At 37.4% G+C, this 21,830-nt stretch overlaps 1 protein-coding gene across 7 annotated transcripts in view; it reads right to left on the reverse strand.

Annotated features, from left to right (window-relative positions):
- PDSS2 (decaprenyl diphosphate synthase subunit 2) overlaps positions 1 to 21,830 on the reverse strand; it is a 269,730-nt gene that overhangs the window by 205,203 nt on the left and 42,697 nt on the right. The window lies entirely within an intron of this gene.

Below are 21,830 nucleotides of genomic sequence, written 5' to 3' on the forward strand. Positions count from 1 at the left end.
AACCCTGTTTGTTTCCTGAAATTAAGAATTCCTCATATCAGTGAGGTCATATGATACATGCCTTTCTCTGATTGACTTATTTCGCTCAGCATAACACCCTCCAGTTCCATCCACATCGTTGCAAATGGCAAGATCTCATTCCTTTTGATGGCTGCATAATATTCCATTGTATATATATACACCACATCTTCTTTATCCATTCATCTGTCGATGGACATCTTGGCTCTTTCCACAGTTTGGCTATTGTGGACATTGCTGCTATAAACATCGGGGTGCACGTACCCCTTCGAATCCCTACATTTGTATCTTTGGGGTAAATACCCAGTAGTGCAATTGCTGGATCATATGGTAGCTCTATCTTCAACTTTTTGAGGAACCTCCATACTGTTTTCCAGAGTACAACCATTTAAAACATTAGAGATTCTATTCTTTTAAAAGATCCAATTAAGAAGAACGTAATAGCCATTTACCATTTCCTGACGTTACAGACGCCCTACATTCTACTGGGCAGTCAGAAAGGTGATCAACAAACAAGCTGGAGGCAAGGCACCCAGGCAAAAGTTTCAGCAGGTACTTTCCTTTTTACAACCTGGCTCTTGGTTTCTCTATCCTTGTAAACTCATGGTTTAATATTCAATAAAAATGAGTGAATCACAAAGCTTGGTAGGATAGCTAGTCTAAAGAATGTCTAGGTAGACTGCCTTTTTTTTTTTTTTACGATTTTATTTATTTGACAGAGAGAGACACAGCAAGAGAGGGAACACAAATGGGAGAAGTGGGAGGTGGGAGAGGGAGAAGCAGGCTTCCCACTGAGCAGGGAGGCCGATGTGGGGCTCGATCTCAGGACCCTGGGATCATGACCTGAACCAAAGACAGACGCTTAACGACTGAGCCACCCAAGCACCCCTAGGTAGACTGCTTTTAGGGAAAATTCATAACAACTGGATTTTGTCACAAGGCAAGGGATGAAAGGGGCAAACAAATCTCTTCTTGGATAAAAGTGCATTTCTTCAATATCATATAAGTCATGCCAAACCATTATTCTTCTATATTAGCAAGTGAAAAAATTTGAATTATTAGGTTCCAATCAAATAAGTAATAAAGCAGAATTTAAATGACCACTTTCCCAAATTCTATGCCTCAATTTTTCATGTCTCCCAATATATACAGGTGACTGTAAGAGCTCCAAAGCTAAACCTATGCACTTGACTATTTTTTTTTCTTAATAAATCTAATAATCCATTTTACAAGTATATTGAGTAATCCCTTAGTCTATGAGACCAAGTGAAAATAATAGGCCTTAAAAAGTTTAAAGAACTAGAACTCAAGAAAATGAGTTTAACTCAAAGAAATAATTTTACCTTTTTGTTGTAATAATTTTACACTATTATGATTAATATTATCATATTAATATATTATGATTAATAAACAAAAAGCAACGTGTTAAATTTATATTTTAGTGCTTATTCTGAATCTAGAGATAGCTTATAGTCTTGTTTTGTTCTCCAGTGTTCCTTGTATTTTCACATGATCAACCAGGAATTCTCAAGCTGGGCTTACCTACTTTTTCTTCAAAAGTGTCACCAACAAAAGGAGAACGAAGCAATCCTTCTTCTAATCTAATGTCTCTCTACAAGGAACTGAAAAGAATATCCCCCACTTTCTCCCTGCCAGAGACCAGTTTGTTAAAGCACAGAAATTCTGGTTCTAAGGATCAAGTCTACTGCTTTTTCTCACCTTGGTTGATGGATAAAGTAGTTTGTTTTTGTTTTTGGGGGGACGGGTAGAGAAAGAGGGAGAGAGAATCTTAAGTAGGCTCCACACTCAGCATGGAGCCAACACGGGGCTCAATTTCATGACCCTGAAATCATGACCTGAGCTGAAATCAAGAGTTGGCAGCTTAAACGACAGACCCACTAAGGTGCCCCTAAAGTAGAAGTTTTAAACACGGCTCTCTGCCCCATTTCCATATCTGGATTACTATTTAGGACGGGAGAGAAACCTCTATTCCCTTAAACAAATGAGGAAGAGTTTCTCTTCAAAAAGGAGGATCCTGGGGCACCTGAGTGGCTCGGTGTGTTAAGGTGCCGACTCTTGATTTTTGGCTCAGGTCATGATCTCAGAGTCCTGAGATCAGTCCCGTGTTGGCTCCGTGCTGGGTTGGAACCTGCTTAAGATTCTCTCTCTCTCCCTCTGCCCCCTCCCTCTCTAAAACAAATGAAAAAGGAGGATCCTGTGAACACCTTATAAATTGTCGCCAATTAAAACAACTAAAGACATCTAATATTCTTAAGTACTGTTGTCAATGTTAATGCTGAATGTTAGGTATAAAAACTTGTTCTCCTTATCCAAATTGATCAACTGAACTGATCTAATTTTGATTTTTATAATGTGACATAGGAATTATGCAGTCTTTAGTTGAAAAATTACTGAGAACTTACTCTGTGCCAGGCACTGTGCTAAGCTTTGGCAGTAAAAGAATAAAGTCCAGCTGCTACCAAAAACATATGCTCAAGACTTAGATTGGTGGCAGGGAGCCAGCTAAATGCTAACAAAGTATGTTAAATGCTACAGTAATAATTTGCACAGCTTATCAAAGAGTACACGAAATACCTGCTACAGATGATGCTTGGACTTGAGCTTTCTTCATAGTATTTTTTTTTTTTTTTGAGAGAGAGAGAAAGAGAGAGAACATGAGCAGGGGGAGAGACAGAGGGAGAGAGAGAGAATCTCAAGCAGACTCTACGCTGAGCTTGGAGCCAGACATGAGGCTTAATCCCACGACCCTGAGATCATGACCTGAGCTGAAATCAAGAATTAGATGCTTAACCGACTATGCCATCCAGGTGCCCCCGCTCTATTTTTTAATTTCCTCATTTTCTCTCTGCAATCATCTTAAACACATATTTTATAGCCCCTTTCATATTTTTCTCTGTCTCAAATTCTTGAGATGCTAACCCTCCTGCTTCCTTTTACTTATGGTAGGGAATGTCCACAAATTTATCATTTCTGTTATGAATTCTCCACTAAGTTTTATTTTCTTTGAGGTAATCTTTTTTGTTAAAGATTTTATTTACTCGGGGCGCCTGGGTGGCTCAGTCGGTTAAGCGGCTGCCTTCGGCTCAGGTCATGATCCTGGAGTCCCGGGATCGAGCCCCACGTCGGGCTCCCTGCTCGGCGGGGAGTCTGCTTCTCCCTCTCCCTCTGCCTGCCTCTCTGCCTACTTGTGCTCTCTGTCAAATAAATAAATAAAATCTTAAAAAAAAAAAAATCTAAAAAAAAAGATTTTATTTACTTATTTGAGAGAGAGAGCACGCAAGCAGGGGGAGGGGCTGAGGGAGTGGGAGGGGAAAAGAATCTCAAGCTGACTCAACATGGGGCATGAGCTCACTACCCTAAGATCATGACCAGGGCTGAAACCAAGAGTCGGATGCTTAAGCAACTGAGCCACCCAGGTGCCCCTCTTTTTTTTTTTTTTTTTTTAACATTTTATTTGAGAGCGAGAGAGCGAGTACGAGTGGGGGGAGGGGCTGAGGGAGGAAAGAGAGAAGCAGCTCCCAGCTGAACAGGGGGTCTGACACGGGGCTCAATCCCAGCACCCTGGGATCATGACCTGAGCCGAAGGCAGACGCTTAACCAACTGAGTCACCCAAGCGCCCCTCTTTGAGGTAATCTTAAATGGCCTAGATTCTGAAAGTGATACTTCAAAACTAGTTTTGCATTTGTTAACACTGCAGTCCCAGCAGACCAAATTGTGATATGGTTATCATGGAACCCCCACTCCTGATTCTGGGCTTGAATATCCCACACCACACAGGGAGGATAAAATCAGACTTGAAACTGACAGTAAGACACAAGTTTGGGGATGGTAGCAGACTGTTTTTTCAAATTTGCTGCAAATATACCTCCCATTTCAAATATTCTTCATGTAAGACCCTGACATTCCACCCATGAAGTGGTAGGATCTACGTGCTCTCCCTCTTGAAACTAGATGGACCCTTGTGATTGTCTCAACAAAGAGAATATGGTAGAAGTGACTCTGTGACTCCAAAGGCTAGCTCATAAAAATGCCAAACATGTCCTCCTTACTCCTATAAGATGCTCATTCTTAAAACGTAGCCAAATGCTGTGGGGAAGCCTAATCAGCCCATGGAGAGGCTCACATGGAAAGGAACTGAGGCCTGGTCAAGCTCTTCACTGACAGCCAGCAGCAACATGCCAGCCATGTGAGTGAGCCATCTTAAAAGTGAATCTTCCTGCCTTACTCAAGCAACCCAACACCATCTGGGGCAGAGATGTGCTGCCTCTGTTGAGTCCTGCCAAACTGGTAGTTTTGTGAGCAAAATAAATGACTGCTATTTTATTTATTTTTATTTTTTTAAAGATTTTATTTATTTATTTGACAGAAAGAGACACAGCGAGAGAGGGAACACAAGCAGGAGGAGTGGGAGAGGGAGAAGCAGGCTTCCCGCCGAGCAGGGAGCCCGATGTGGGGCTCGATCCCAGGACCCTGGGATCATGACCTGAGCCGAAGGCAGATGCTTAACGACTGAGCCACCCAGGCGCCCCATGACTGCTATTTTAAATCACAAAGTTTTAGAGTGGTTTATTATGCCACAATAGATAAGCGGAAGAAAATCCTACCTTTTCAGGGGCGCTTAGGTGGCTCAGGTCATGATCCCAGAGTCCAGGGATCAAACCCCGTGTCTGTTCCCTGCTCAGTGGGGAGTCTGTTTCTCCCTCTCCTGCTTCCCTTCCCCTTCCTCATGCTTTCTCTCTCTTAAATAAATAAAATCTTAAAAAAAAAAATTTTACCTTTTCATAGGAGAATTTTTTCACCCTGAGTCTCAAGCAGATATTGTTGGGAAAATATCCCTCTGTAATAAAACAATAATGCACGCCAATAAATAATGTAAAAGTTTTACTGGACAAACAATATAACCTCCTTCAAATGCATGGTATCAACACCGCTGCTAAATTACCTTTTTGAAACTGCTAACTTATGAATACAAACTTCGGCTACCCTTTTCCTCATATATGTGGCAAAGTCTCATGTCCTCCACCTGAGTATCATAGGTTCACTCCCCCCCTGCTGATCACAAGACAATTCTTAGGGTGTGAGGAGAGTGTCTTCAATTGTATTTGTGTATGACAAAAAGTCTATTGTCTTGATGTATGAAGGAACCAGAGTATGGTGGTCCCCAGACTCTGGCCAGGAATCTCTGTCTTCCCTCCTTCCTGCAATACAGTCCTTACAATGGAAATAGTCTTATTTTTAAATTCTGAAACTGTGGCTTTGTTTTCTTCAAGAATACACCATTTCTTATAGTCTTCCTCGATGAGCAGAAAGTTTCTCTAGGTCACCTTTCTCTGTGAGTGTAGTCTTTCAAAGGTTTTGGTTTTATGCAGGAATATGCAACTCTCCATATCCCCAAAGCACACATCCCCAAAGGGTTCATTTCCTGTCCCCAAATGGACATTAATATTCAAGCCCCTATTCAAGAGGGTCTATTTCTGGTCTATTTCCCTCAAAGGTCATCACAACACTAGTTTATAATATGCTTACTGCTATGACTTTGAGATATATTTTCCTTTCTGGAATCTTGAGATGTCCCCCTTTTTCTTGTGAGCTGAGCTATATATTTAAACTGTGTTGTTGGTTGTTATATACTATTTGGTCGTTGGGTACTTGTACCAATAGGGGTTACATATTATCTTATTCTACCATGTTACTAGAACAGCAAGTTCCTCAGCCAAGCAGGGACAAGGAAAACATTCTATGCAGAGGAAACAGCATCTGCAAAGACTCAGAGGTGAACAACTTGGTATATCCTGGAACTCTTAGAAATCCGCTGTTGTTACAGGGTAAAGGTGATACAAGGTGATGAGTGGCAAGAAATAAGATGGAAAAGAAGACAGTTGCTAGATTATAAGCACTTTGTAATATAAGCTAAGGAGCTTGAATCTTTCCTATAGGAAATGGGGAGCTACCAAAGAGTATTAAGACTATCATTCAGCAAATTATATGGATAATGGATTGGGTTGGAGAAGTGGTGGGGAGGTCTGCCAATAGAAAGATCATATAGGTATCTTCTGGGCAAACAAAGACCAAAGATGAAGATCTGAACTATGGAAATAATAGCAGTGACTGAGAGGCAGGTAGAGATTAGAAATGTAAAAAGTTACAATGAATAGGAATTGGAGAATCAGGAAGAAAAACAAAAAATCTAGGCTATCTTCCAGATTCGTAGTCTGAACAACCAAATGGATAATGAGATCAATGGGAATGTAGGAGAGATGGGTTTCATACGAAGAATTCAATTTCAGACACATGGTTACTATCCTGATATAGATGACAGGTGTGCAGTTAGATGTCCTTGCCAAAGGGGAATTGTGGAAAATGGAAGGACCCTAATTCCACTGTGGATTCCATTTTTTTCTAGGAAACTGCATGCCCAACACTATCCAGTTGACATTAATAGCATCAGGAGTCCAAGTGTGGTGGCTAGTATGAGCTAATTCTAACAACCCAGGAAAATGAACTTAAGCCTCTGAATAGAGGTATCCAAACTACAGCTATGGCAATCGTATGTCTCAGGTCTTTGAAGACATTCCATTTTTTGTTAGAAAGACATCTTTACTGAAGCTGTATCATTCCAACACATGCACTAAGAAAGGCATTTAAACCTCATTTTTCCTGAGAACAAAAGGAGCACCAAATGCCCAAGAAGAAAAAAAATTGTCCAGGTCAGAAATAAAATAGACCAGTTGAATGGCCCTGTGTCCTTGTCAGATGATGATCCAGGGTGTCACTTTTTATTTTTAAAGCCTGTCCTTTCCTTCCCCAATAAGACTAAGAAAAAAGAAATTTATAAAGTCCCCCAGGGAAGACAGATATTAAAAATTTTTCAAGTGCCTTAGAGTAAAACTCCTTTTTTTTTTTCTTTTTTAAGATTTTATTTATTTATTTGAGACAGAGAGAATGAGAGAGAGAGCACATGAGAGGGGGGAGGGTCAGAGGGAGAAGCAGGCTCCCCACTGAGCAGGGAGCCCGATGCGGGACTGGATCCAGGGACTCCAGGATCATGACCTAGGCCGAAGGCAGTCACTCAACCAACTGAGCCACCCAGGCGCCCCAAAACTCCTCTTCTGTTGAATAATTTTTTTCTTTCAGTTTTTTATTTTGACATAATTCTAGGCTTCCAGAAAAGTTGTAGAACTAGTACAAAGAATCTCTATACACTCCTCATCCCGATTCCTCAAATGTCAACAGCTCACCAATTTGCTCTATTATTTTCTCTCTATAAAATACTCATTTTTTCCTAAACCAATTGAGAGCAAGTTGCTGACATGATACCCTTTTACCCCTAAATACTTCACTGTGTATTTCCTAAAAACAAGGACATTCTCCTACATAACTACAGTATAAAAATAAATATCAGGAAATTAACAGTGATACATTATTATCTAATCAACAGACCTCATTTGGCTTTGCCAATTGTCCCAATAATGTGTCAACAGCAAAAGAAAATTCCAAATCACACACCGCATTCAGTTGTCACATCTCTTTAGTCTCCTTTATTGTGGAACAATTCTTTAGTCTTATTTAATTGAAGTACAGTTGACACACAATGTTATATTAGTTTTGTGGGTACAACATAGTGATTCCACTTCTCTATGCACCACAAGTGTAGCTACCATGTTACCATCCAACACTATTACAATACTATTGACTACATTCCCTACGCTGCACTTCTATCCCCATGACTTCTTCAATCCATAACTGGAAGCCTGTACCCCTACTACCCTTCACTCATTTTGTCCATATCCCCCCCCACCCCCAGGCAACTATCAGTTTATTTTCTGTATTTACAGGTCTACTCCTATTTTTTGTTTATTCATTTGTTTTGTTTTTTAGATTCCACATGAGTGAAATCATAAGGTATTTGTCTTTCTCTGACTGACTTCTTTCACTCTGCATAATACCCTCAAGGTCCATCCATGTTGTTGCAAATGGCAAGATCCCATTCTTTTTTATGGCTGAGTAATATTCCATTGTGTGTGTACATATATACCACACCTTCTTTATTCACCTATCAATGGACACTTGGGTTGCTTCCATATCTTGGCTATTGGAAATAATGCTGCAATGAACATAGGGGTGCATATATCCTTTCAAAATAGTGTTTTCACTTTCTCTGGGTAAATAGTAGTGGAATTACTAGGTCATACAGTATTTCTATTTTTAATTTTCTGAGGAACTTTCATACTGTTTTCCACAGTGACTGCACCAATTTACATTTCAACTAACAGGGTGTGAGGGTATCTTTTTCTCCACATCCTCACCAATGCTCATTATTTCTTGTCTTTTTTATTTTAGCCATCCTCACAGGTATAAGGTGATATGTCATTGTGGTTTTGATTTGCATTCCCCTGATGATTAGTGATGTTGAGCATCTTTTCACGTGTCTCTTGGCCACTGTATGTCTCCTTAGGAAAATATCTATTCAGGTCCTCTGCCCATTTTTTAAGTCAAATTTTTTTTTTTTTGGTGTCAAGTTGTATTAGTTCTTTATAGGATATTAATCCCTTATTGGCTATATCATTTCCAAATATCTTTTCCCATTCAGTAGGTTGCCTTTTCATCTTGTTGATGGTTTCCTTCACTGTGCAAAAGATTTTGTTATTTTGGTGTAGTCTCAACAGTTTATTTTGGCTTTTGTTTTTCTTGCCTGAGGAGACAGAGCTAGACAAATGTCGCTAGGGCTGAAGTCAAAGAAATTACTGCCTATGTTTTCTTCTAGGAGTTTTATGGTTTCAGGTCTCGCATTTAGGTCCTAATTCATGTTAAGTTTATTTTTGTGTATGCTGTAAGAAAGTGGTCCAGTTTTCCCAACATTGCTGATGACTTTTTTCTCATTGCACATTCTTGCCTCTTTTGTCAAGATTAATTGGTCATATAATTGTTGGTTTATTTCTGGGCTTTCTATTCTGTTCCATTGATCTACGTGTCTATTTTTTGTGCTGGTACCATACTGTTTTTATGACCACAGCTTTGTTGTATACCTTGAAATCTGGAATTGTGCACCTCCAGCTTTGTTTTTCTTTTCCAAGATTGCTTTGGCTATTTGGGGTCTTTTGTGGTTCCATACAAATTTTAGGATTATTTGTTCTAGTTCTGTGAAATATGCTGTTGGTATTTTGATAGGAATTGCATTAAATCTGTAGACTGCTTTGGGTAGTATGGACATTTTAATATGTGTTCTTCCAATCTATGAATATGGAGTATCTTCCCATTTGTTTGTGTCATCTTCAATTTCTTTCATTGGTGTTTTATACTTTGGGTTTTTAAATTTACAAAATAATTTCTGGGTTCGTTGCATTTAGATTAGAGTATATAGCTTGTAATATTTCCCTACTGTAAAACTTATCTGATGTTTACTCTTGTGACCTAAATATGATCAAGTTTTGTGAATATTTCATGTGCGCTTGAGAAAAAGATTTATTTTCCATTACTGGAGCTTAAAGTTTGATATAAATACACATACTTACCTATGCATGTTGTTTATTTGGTTATGTTGTTTAGGCCTTCCCTATATTTACTTCTGACTTATATTGGAAGTGGTTTGCTAAACTCTCCTATTATAAAGAGCATGCTTATGTCTCCTAGTATGCCCTGTATTTTTTGCTTTATAAATGTGGTTACTGTGTTACTTGTTGTATAGATCCTTGTAACTGTTATATCTTCATTTTGAATTGGGACTTTTTGTATTGAAATGTGTTCTTTATTTTTAATGCTTTTTTTTTTTTTTGCCAACTTATACTTTGGTATTGGGATTATAGCCCCCACTTTTTAATCATTTTCCCATTTGTCTGGTATTCCTTTACTCATCCCTTTATTTTTAGCTTTTCTGATTCATGTTGTTCTAGGTGTGTCCCTTGTATATAGCATATAGTTGGTTTTTTGGCCAAAGTGAAAATACTTTTTTGTTACGAGGTAAGCTGAGGCTATTCACACTTATTAATATAATTCATATGTTTGGTCTTAACTGCACCATATTTTTTATGATTATTAAGTGTACTGTGTTTATATCTACTATATTTTCTTTGTATCTGTTTTGTTTTTTTAATTGTAAAATTTCTTTTATACTTAGGAAAGATCTTTCCCTATTCTATGATTGTTGTTGCACTTTATATAAAGAGACCTTTAGTGTGAGGTCTGATATCTAACTGGCTAGGAGTTAGGCTATGCTTAATTTTTGCTGCAGCTGTAGGTGTCAGAGGCTTTAATTTCCTCCTGTGTCCTTTTCTTTCTTTCTTTTTTTTTTTTTGGTCTCCCTTGTTATCTTTAGGTTTCCTTAGAAACTCCTTCTTAAATATGGTCTGTGTCTTGCAGCTCTCAGTTTCTGTGTGGGAAAAGCAGTACCCATTAGACTGTATTATATGCCACCCCTCATTTCTCTTTCAGTCTACCCTCTCAACTCCTAACTTGTAAGCTACCTGACAGTAGGAGCCTTGTTTGCCTTGGCCTAACTTAGCATATCCAGTGAATAAAACAGTATAAAGCACAGAGTAGACATTTAAAAAATATGTGTTAGATTAATGAACCAAGAGATAAGGTGCTTTTCTTAACTCTGAAGCCCTTATCTTCCATGTTTTTGTGTTCATCGCCAATTGAGACAGAAGACAGTTTTAAATCAAAGAGCTTTTAAGCATATGTAAAATACTATCAAATACTCAGTAACAACAGGCAAAAAAAAAAAAAAAAAACTGACTCACTCTCTTGGCCATTTTGGAAATAAGATTTTTTTTTTTTTACCTCATTCATGGATATGTTCCATTTTCTTATGATCCTGTTTATGTTTACTCATTGTATCCAAAAAATTGAAGTATTAAATTCATTAGGTGTTGTTTAAACAAGCCCAGCAGTCTGGTTAAAGGCATAATTTAATATTTTAGGACATTTGACACATTAAAGACCACAATTAGACTATTCTGGTTAGATATGCTGTGATCTAGTTTCATGTAAGGCAACTAGAATGCTTTTACTACGAAATAACTTTTGCAGCTGTACTTCATGACTTCCATATTAGGATGTCAATATAGTCTTTTAATATACCTCATCCTACTTATAAATATTTCATTAAAATTATAGCATTTAAAGTATATTCCAATATACAAGCCAACATTGGCAATATACAGCCAATATGTTAAGATAAAAAGAATCTACTGCAAATTTTTTACAGTTACAGATGAATTTTTGAGGTTTAATAGTAGCTACACAGTTTATATGTAGTATTCACAAAGGAAGACAGCAGAGAACCTACTAAAAAGTAACGCTGAAAAAAGTTCAAACATAATTAGATTAGGAACTTGAACTTCATCCTGAAAGTAATGGAGAGCTAATGAAGAATTTTAATCAGAAATGTAGGCAGATTATATTTATGTTTAATAAAGATTATTTTGTTTAATTCCCTTTCATTGCACCATCTAATTTTTTTTCCTTATTTATTGTGTTTCCATAACTGGAATATAAGGTCCCACAAGACTACAGGTCATATCTGATTTATTCATTTTTTTTTAAGATATTATTTATTTATTTGAGACAGAGAGAGAGAGCACAAGCGGGGAAGAGGGGCAGAGAGAGTGGGACAAGAAGACTCTCCACTGAGCAGGGAGCCAGATGCTGGGCTTGATTCCAGGACCCTAAGATCATGACCTGAGCCGAAGGCAGACGCTTAACCAACTGAGTTACCCAGGTGCCCCTGACTTATTCACTGTTATATCCCCAATACTATATAACGTGGGTGCAATAGGTAAACAAACATGACTAAATGAATTAATGTAAAGAATCAGTTAAGAAGCTAATGCTTTTTTTTTTTGGTGGGGGGCGGGGAGGTGGTGGGAAAGGAGTAGAGCTGGGCAACAACAAATAGTGAAGATCCTAAACCAATGAATTGTTGGGGGGGCACAAATACCAGTTTGAGAAATATTAAAAAGTGAGACTTAAAAACTGGTGGCCAAAAACATTTATACAATGAAGAAAAGCAAAAAGTAAAAAATCATTTATGAAATTTAAAAACTTAATCACAAAGCTACCATTATAAAGACAGTGTGGTAATGGTATAAAGATAGAAACTTACTCAATGGAATAGACTAGAGTCCACAAATAAACTCTTATATTTATGGTCAGTTGACTTTTTAAAAAAGATTTTATTTATTTGTCAGAGAGAGAGAGAGAGAGCACAAGCAGGGGGAGAGGTAGACAGAGGGAGAAGCAGGCTCCCCATAAAGCAAGGAGCCTGACACAGGACTTGATCCCAGGACAGGACCTGAGCTGAAGGCAGACGCTTAACTGACTGAGCCACCCAGGCATCCCATATGATCCACTGATTTTTAACAAGGGTGCCAAGTTCATTCAATGGGGGAGAGAATAGTATCAATGTGCAGAGACAACTGGGTAGTTATATACAAAAAATTGAAGCTGGACCCTTACCTCACACCATATACAAAAGTTAACTCAAAATGGATTACAGACCTAAATGTAAGAACTAAAACTATAAACTCTTTGAGAAAACATAGGAGCACATCTGTATAACTTTGGATTAGACAATGGTTTCTTAGATATGAGCAAAAAAGAAAAAAATCGATAAAATGGACATAATCAAAATTAAAACTTCTGTGCTTCAAAGGGCACTATCAAGAAAAGTGAAGAAAAAAACCCCACAAAATGGGAGAGGATATTTGCAAATCATAGAGCTGATAAGAGATCTGTATCTTGATTATATAAAGAACTCTTACAACAATAAAGAGACAAATAATGCAATTTTAAAATGGGCAAAGGATTCAAAAAGATACTTCTCCAAAGAAGATATACAAATGGCCAAAAAGCACATGAAAAGATGCTCAATATTATAAGCCAATAGATAAATGCAACTTGAAGCCACCATAACATACCACTTCACACCCATTAGGATGGCTAAAATAAAAAAGACAGGCAAGTGTTGATAAGGATACGGAGAAACGGGAACTTTCATTCACTGATGATAGAATTGTAAAATACAGCCAACTCTGGAAAACTAATTTTAAAAGGTTAAACAAAGTTACCATATGACTCAGCAATTCTACTCCTAGATATATATCCAAGAGAAATAAATACCTACATCTGTACAAAAAGTTATATGCAAATGTAAACAGCAGTATTATTCGTAACAGCCAAAAAGTAGAACAATTCAAATACCCATCAACTGATCAACAGATAAATAAAATGTGGTAATCCATACAATAGAACATTATTCAGCCATAAATAGAAATGCAGTACTGATATATGCTACAACATAGATGAACCTTGAAAACATGCAAAGTGAAAGAATATGGACACAAAATAACAAATATTCCATAATTCTATTTATATGAAATGTCCAGAATATAGAAATTCATAAAGACAAAACCTTATTAGTGGTTACCTAGGGCTAGGGGATGAGGTGCAAGGGAGAGGGGTAGATCACTAATAAGTATAATTCTTTTTGGGGTGATGAAAATGTTCTAAAATTAGATAGTGGTGATCACTGCACAACTCTGGGGATATACTAAAACCCACTGAATTGTACACTTTATTTTTATTTATTTATATATATTTTTAAAGGGGGTGAGAGAGAGAGAGAGCACACTTGCCCGTGCACTAGTCGGGGGGAGGGGCAGAGGGAGAGGGAGAGAGAATCTTAAGCAGGCTCCAGGCCCAGCCTGGAGCCCTACACAGGGCTCGATCTCACAACCCTGAGATCATGACCTGAGCCAAAATCAAGAATGGGACACTTAACCAACTAAGCCAACCAGGTGCCCCTGAATTGTACACTTTAAAAGGGTATTATGGTATAGAAATTATATCTCAATAAAGCTGTTACCAAAAACACAGACACATTACCTGTGGACTTTAATAGATTATCCCATCCCCCCACCCCTGTGCTTTCCAGTTGACCAATGCTCAATCTCCACAAACAAAAATATGCCAAAACACCTCCAGTTTTATAAATATAGGCCTGAAAGTTAATATAAGGAACAGTTAGAATGTGAAGTCCTTGAAGGCCACAAAAGTCAATATCACAGTTCTAATTCCTTTCATTCCTGACCCTGTTATTTATCTCTTATCATAGTATCTTACACATAGTAAGTGCTCAAATAAATCTTTGCTCAAGTAAATCTTCAAGTAAGAGACTAGGGAACCAGAATGATTACAAAGCAGTACTGCTATAATGAGGCTTTCCAGATGAACAATAATTTCTGAATTTCACCTCTTTTATTTTCTTTTTAAAGATTTTGAGCAGGGAGCCAGACATGGGGCTAGATCCCAGGACCCCAGGATCATGACCTGAGCTGAAGGCAGACGCTTAAGTGACTGAGCCACCCAGGCGCCCCTGAATTTCACCTCTTTATTTAATTGTCAGCCAGTTTCTTTAGGAGGACAGATTTAAGAAATCTTCAGCACATGACCCTAATAAGGGGTACTATCATTACCTTCTTGAATGTTTTAATTAAAAACATCCTTCATATAGAACAGCTCGATAGCAGAGTTGAAGCAAAACACAAGAAACACCCCATTACCCCGTTGGATGAGGGAATGAGGTATTCTGGTTAATATCAACTTACTGTATAGAGTTTAGTATTTGTCAAATGAAATGGAAGAAAATACACAACAAATAGTGATCATAGTCTTATCTTTCTTGAGTAAATGAGAAAACATTTGGGTATCCTACACTGCCTTAGGGTCATTGCTTTGACCAGCTATCATTATCCTCCACGTTGGGGTGTTGTTGGCAATGTGTATTCAGCGAGGAAGTTTCAGTTGAAAGAATGCCAGCTAGACCAACTTTTATTATAGGACAGTGAAACCAAGAAAATTGATAGCTCAAGCCTGCAAGCTGAAACATCTTTAAAAAAATAAAAGAAAGAAAATGATGGGCAATTTACCACTAAATCATGAAAGGAAACAACGAAAAAGCTGAATAAAAGCTTAAATAACAGGAATGTTAACATTTGGGAATCCTTACAGAGGGGAGGGGTCAAGAAGGAAGTTTCATACAGCCCTTCAAATATGAAATGTTTGATTCCTGGTGGGATGTAAAAAGAGGAGGAACAGGAGGAACTCTGCAAATGCTGTTTTGATGAAGACATAAAAAGAAAAAAGTCTGTTTATCTCTTTGCATCTTTCAATGGCTTTCTCTGTGTCCATTCCAAGAAACAGACAACTACACTAGGCTGAACACACACGGATGCAGAGGCATAATGCTCCTTTAGGGGTAGGTACACAGCAGCAATTTTATGTGGCCTGGAACTTTCATCAGATCTGCAAGTTTCCAGGTGCTGCCAATTCTACCTTTAAAAAGCACTACTGTACATCAGCAAAAATACACAGCCCAAAATATGTAACAGGATTGCTTAGTGGAACAAGGGATACCATTCCCTGAAAAGTACAGAAAATCGTATGTAAGACTTAAAGATCTCACACCTTAAATTAGTTAAGTAAATAGAATATCCACCTTGGAACTTTATGGTAAATGAAGATAAGGTTAACTTCCCTTTTCCCCATCATCTTCATTTTCTAGCCTGAAAAGTAAGCTGTAAGTTTTTCTCCTCAAAAATCAACACATTTTAAAAAATTAAAGTTGTATTAATTACTGAATAAATAGTTATGTGTATTCATAGGAAAAAGAAACTGGCACTGAACGCAGTGATCCACTTTTCTTCTGGGTTCTCATATTCAGGAATCAAAACAATTAAAAAATATTTGTACACCAAGGAACAGATTTTAAATTTCAGACTTATTAAATTGTTATTATTAAAAAGTATACTGGATACATGCAGGAAGGTTTTAATTGTAAAGAGTATTGTATTGGGGATATAGATTTTTAAAAAATCAAAAGCTGGAAGGTATCCAAGAGCTCAGCAGTCCAAATCTCATTTTACAAAAGAACCAACCAGGGCCAACGGAAGCTAACTGACTCATCCAAAATGCCTGGTAATCTCAAGATTAAGGCACAGCACAGTTATAATATTTTAACATTAAAGCGAACTGAATCACATTCAACCAGGAAGAAATATCTTTCAAAGGTGTAATCAGTTTTGTTCCTTCATGGTAAAGTGATCTTCTGAGTTGGAAAGAGAACATGAAGATCAACCAGCAATCACTTTCAGTAATAAAGGAAATCTTCATAGTATTTCCCTAAGATCTAAAGCAATGAAAAATGTAAAAAGAAACCAGGAAAGCGCAAAGGTAGGGTTCTCCCTGCAAGCATCTTACATCTGAGTTTGATCTAAGAAAAGGAAAATCACTAGTGGAGCAATTTAATTCACAAGCTGCTGCCCCCTCAAATAAGTCTGACAGGTTTGTGAGTTTTCTGCCAACGACTGCACTCTGCTTCTACATTCTGACCATTGCAGACTCGACATTCCCCAAAACGGTCTGCCTTGACCTACTCAGACCCTGACATCTGGAAACTGCATTTTTACCCACTTCTCCCCACCACCTGTGAAAAAGACCAAAAAGGCTGGTTGGCTGTTCCTGAAGCTGAGATGACAGGCTTGTAGATGCACCTGTGGCCTCTGACCTGCAAGCACAATTCTCACTTGCATGACTAAGTGAAGCAGCAGCCTGCATTTCTATAAATATTAGCAATTTTCACTTAAATGAACCGTCTCTAGAAACCTGGGGTAGATTAATATGAATGAGCTGCTTAAAATTTTTCTCAGTAAATCTTTAACTCTCATTTTTGCCGACACCTCTAATTTTATATAAATAAGGAAGAGTGATTACAGAGATAGGAAGGAAGAAAATTTTTTAAGAAATAAAAGCATTATTTGCTCTGTTTGGCTTCAAGATAAGGTAAAAAGGGCACTTGCCCAAGGCTAATATGAAGCAGGCCAAAGGTATAACTGAAATACCAAACCCCAGAATCCAAAGAATAAATATGAAAATTAAGATAACACTGAGGCATAAAGATCTGAAGGCTAACAAGCACCCGCAATTATTTTGCGGGAGTCCCAGAGACAAAAATTGCTTTCTGGTCCTACTGACCATCCCTAGAGGCTTAACTGTGAGTCCAACAGAGAACTACATTAGAAGCTGCAATTATTTCATTTTCTCCAACTCCTGATATATTAAGAAAGGTCCAAGTTACAGTTTGAGACTAAATGTTAAAAAAATGTGCAAAATTACTTGTGGTGCCACTGAGGAAAGTGAACAGACAACTAGAAGAGTGGTATCAAAATGAGTAAACTCACAGAGACTGGCACTCATTACATGATGTCAATCCAATTTAATCAATCGAATTACTTTACTCTGATTTCCTTTACCTATTTATTTCCTTAATCACCATTATTGAAATTAAATGATCTAAAATTACGTTCCTAATGAGGAAAGTCTTACCTCTTAGAAAAACTCTGGACTCAATTTCCTCACCAATAGTCACAAAACATAAGAAGAGACGATAGAATACGTCAATGTTTACTTCAAAATAGCAGTTTATCATCCAAACCCGAACACTACTGAAAGTGAAAGGAGGCACTACTGAAAATTGTAATAGGCACAGATGCAGAGCAACAGAACTCTCATTCATTGCATCTGGAAATACAAAAACGTTAACAGCCACTTCAGAAGACACTTGGATGATTTCTTGCAAAGTCAGACACAGATTCACCGTACAACCTACTGGTAATGCTCCTAGGCATTTACGCAAATGAACTAAAAACATATGTTTATGGGGCACCTGGGTGGCTCAGTTGGTTAAGCGTCTGCCTTCAGTGCAGGTCATGATCTTGGGGTCCTGGGATCGAGCCCCATGTCAGGCTCCCTGCTCAGTGGGGAGCCTGCTTCTCCCTCTCCCTCTGCCTGCCGCTCCCCCTGCTTGTCTCTGTTTCTCTCTCTCTCAAATAAATAAAATATTTAAAAAAATAAAATAAAAAATAAAAACATATGTTTATGCAAAAACCTATATGTGAATTTTTATAGCAGCTTTATTCATAATCACTAAAAACTGGAAGCAACAAAGATACTGTTCAACAGGGAAATGAATAAACAGACACACTCATACAATTTTTTTTTTTTTTAAAGATTTTATTTATTTATTTGAGAGAGAGAGACTGAGAGAGAGCATATGAGAGGGGGGAGGGTCAGAGGGAGAAGCAGACTCCCTGCCGAGCAGGGAGCCCGATGCGGGACTCGATCCAGGGACTCCAGGATCATGACCTGAGCCGAAGGCAGTCGCTTAACCGACTGAGCCACCCAGGCGCCCCACACTCATACAATTTAATACTACTCAGTGATAAAAAGGAACAAGTTACTGATTCACCCAAGGTGAATGAATCTTAAAAACATTTTGCTGAGTGAAAAACATCATATCTGAAAGATTACACATGATTCCTTTCATATAATATTATGGAAAGGGTGAAACTAAAGGGACAGAAAACAGTTAAGTGGCTGTCAGGGGTTAGAGCAGTGGAGAGTGGTTTACTATAAAGGAGACACATGGGGATTTTTAGGGTGTTGGAATAATTCTGTATGGTACTGAGATGGTGGATACATTACACTACGTATTTGGCAAAACCTAAAGAACTTTATAACACAAAAAGTGAACTTTAATGTATGCACATTTAAAAAAAATCAACTGAGAGATTGGGGGGTTCCAGGATGGAATGCAAAGGCATCTACCTGTATGATAAATGTATGACATAATTTCACTGAAGGGGGTGCAGGAAAAAAAGGAGCTGCCCTAAATAATTTTGGAAAGTTATGTTTAGACTTGAAACAGTAAGGCTAGAGACAAAAGGAACTATATATAAACGCTGTTTTCTCATTGGTTAAGTTCTCTCTCACAGAAGGAGCTAGCATTTCTTTTTTTTCCCAAAGATTTATTTATTTATATTTATTTATTGGAGAGAGAGAGGGAGAGAGAGAGCACACGAGCACACGGTGGGGGAGGGGTAGAGGTTTCGAGCAGACTCCCCATTGAGTGTGGAGCCCAACGTGGGGCTCCATTCCACAACCCTGAGATTACGACCTGAGCTGAAATCAAGAGTCTGACGCTCAACTGACAGAGCCACCAGGTGCCCTAGAGTTAACAATTCTAAAACTGCTTTACACATATACGATAGTTGAACAAATAAATCAATGAATGATGGATGTGGAAGCCAGGTTATTCACAGTTGGAGAGGAAAATTACAGATAAACAAAGTGGGAAGCTAGAAAGAATCCTATGGTACTGGGTTAGAATCAGCATCATCAGTATAAACTCATGTTTAAATAGACACAGATGGAAAGATACAGAAATAATGACAGATAAGTGTGTATATATGGATTAGTATAGATACATATATTTCCTTTTTCTGTCTGTTGAGAGGTCCTAGAAACAGGAACAGTCTTGTAGCAGTGAGCACACTCACTGCCCAGATACTGGTTTCTAAATGCCATTATCCAATAAAAAGAACCAGAGCTCCTTGGGAAAATTACTGCTTCTAGGACTAGACTAGAGAAAGTACAAGATGAGCCCAAAGCATTTTGTAGTACCACAAAGTAAGGAAGTGCTCAAAAAAAAAAAAAAAAAAAAAAATGTTCCCAGACAAACAAAAACTAAAGGATTTAGTGACCACTAAACCAGCTCTGCAAGAAATACTAAAGGGGGCCCTTTGAGTGCAAAGGAGAGACCAAAAATGACAAAGACAAGAAAGGATCAGGAAAAAAATCTCCAGAAATAATGACAAAACAAGTAATAAAACAGCAATAAATATGTACCTGTCAATAGTTAACTCTGAACGTAAATGGACTAAACGCTCCAATCAAAAGACATTGAGTATCAGAATGAATCAAAAAAGCAAGACCCATCTACATGCTGCCTACAAGAGACTCATTTTAGACCTTAAGACACCTGCAGATTGAAAGTGAGGGGGTGGAGAAACATTTATCATGCAAATGGATGTCAAAAGGAAACTGGAGTAGCAATACTTATATCGGACAAACTAGACATTTTTGTTCTTGTATTGTTTTTATCCTGCTTTGGTATCAGGGTAGTACCGGCCTCATGGAATAATTTTGAATGTGTTCCCTCTATTCCATTATTTATAAGATTTTGATAAAGACTGTCATTAATTTTTTTTTTTAATGATGGGTAGAATTCAACAATGAAACCATGTGGTCTTGGGTTTTTCTGTGCTGGGAGATTTTTGATTCCTAGTTCAACTTTTCATTCTTTTTATTGGTCTAAGAAGATTTCCCATTTCTTGGATTCAAGATTCATGATTCAATCTTGGTAACTTGCACGTTTTTGGGAATTATCCGGTTTTTCTTTTTTCTAAGTTATCAGATTTGTTAGTATATAATTATTCACAGCAATCTGTTATCACACTATGTATTTCTGTGGTTATCTGTTGTATTGTTTGCTCTTCCAATTCTCATTTTGGTTTTTGAGTCTTCTCTCCTTTTTCTTAGTTATGTAAAGCACTGCCAATTTTGTTTATTTTATTTTTTTTTGAAAACTGGTCATTACTTTCAATATTATGTTATTGTTTATTCTGGTCTCTATTTTATTTACCTCAGATTTTTCTTTGTTATTTCCTTCCTCTACTAAATTTCAGCTAAGTTTCTTCTTTTTCTAGTTCCTTGTGGTGTGATGTTGTTTATTTGAACATTTTTTCTTAATACAAGCATTTATAGCACAAATTTCACTCTAACATCTGCTTTTGCTGCATTCCAGAGTTTTGGAATATCGTGTTTTTCTTCTGTTTTGAGACATATTTTGATTTGCTGTTTATTTGGCCTATTGCTTATACAGTAGAGTGTTGCTCAATATTTACATATTAAATATTTAATATTTACATTGTAGATTTTCCAGCTTTGTTTTATTGTTGATCTTTAGTTTGGTACCACTGTAGTTGGAAAATAAACTTGGTATGATTTTAGTCTTCTTAAATTTGTAATATTTGTTATATCTCTTTTTATGTGATCTAACCAGGGGATTCTTTTGTGTAAAAACAAACACACATACACAAAAGGAGGAGGGTGTGTCAAAGGGACATAGGAGCCAACCTGAAGAGAACTCCCAATGACCAAAGCTAGAATCATCTGAGCTTTAAATAACATAGTAATAGGTAATTAAAAGTATAAAATAAATACACATGAGTCCATGCTGATAAAAATAAATAACTGAAGAAATAAATAAGGGAGAAAGGAGATATCTTTCTTACAGAAAAATTACAAATAATTTATGTTGTTAGCTCCTTTTGAGAGTGGGCTGGACTTAGTGACTTGCAAAAAATGGGGGCTACAGGTAACTTTACAGTGAGAAATCTGGCAAATATTACCTTGGTCAGATGATTAAGGTTAACATCAAAAATGGTAAGTCATACTGACAGAACGTACCCCTAATATTATGGGATTATAAGGGGAATTCATCTCTGTGGTATCATTCCTAAAAAAAAAGCTCAGTCTATATGAGAAAAATATCAGGCAAACCCAAACTGAAGAACACTCCACAAAATAGTTGCCCAATGATCCTCAAAGCCATTAAAGTCATGAAAGATTAAATTAAAGATTGATAAACTGTCACAGAACAGAGGAGACTAAGGCGACATGATATCTGAATGCAATGTAGTATTCTTATGATTGAATCACAGAACAGAAAAATAACATTAGTAGAAAAGCTAGCGCAATCTGGATAAAATCTGGAGTTTAGTTAATAGTAATGTATTTCTGTTGATTTCTTAGTTTTGACAAATGTACCATGGTTATGTAAGATATTAACAACAGGGGAAAACTGGCTGAGGAGTGTACAGGAACTCTGTAA

The sequence above is a fragment of the Leptonychotes weddellii genome, chromosome 8 (assembly GCF_054177405.1).
Source record: "Leptonychotes weddellii isolate Sample4059 chromosome 8, ASM5417740v2, whole genome shotgun sequence".
Lineage (NCBI taxonomy): Eukaryota > Metazoa > Chordata > Mammalia > Carnivora > Phocidae > Leptonychotes > Leptonychotes weddellii.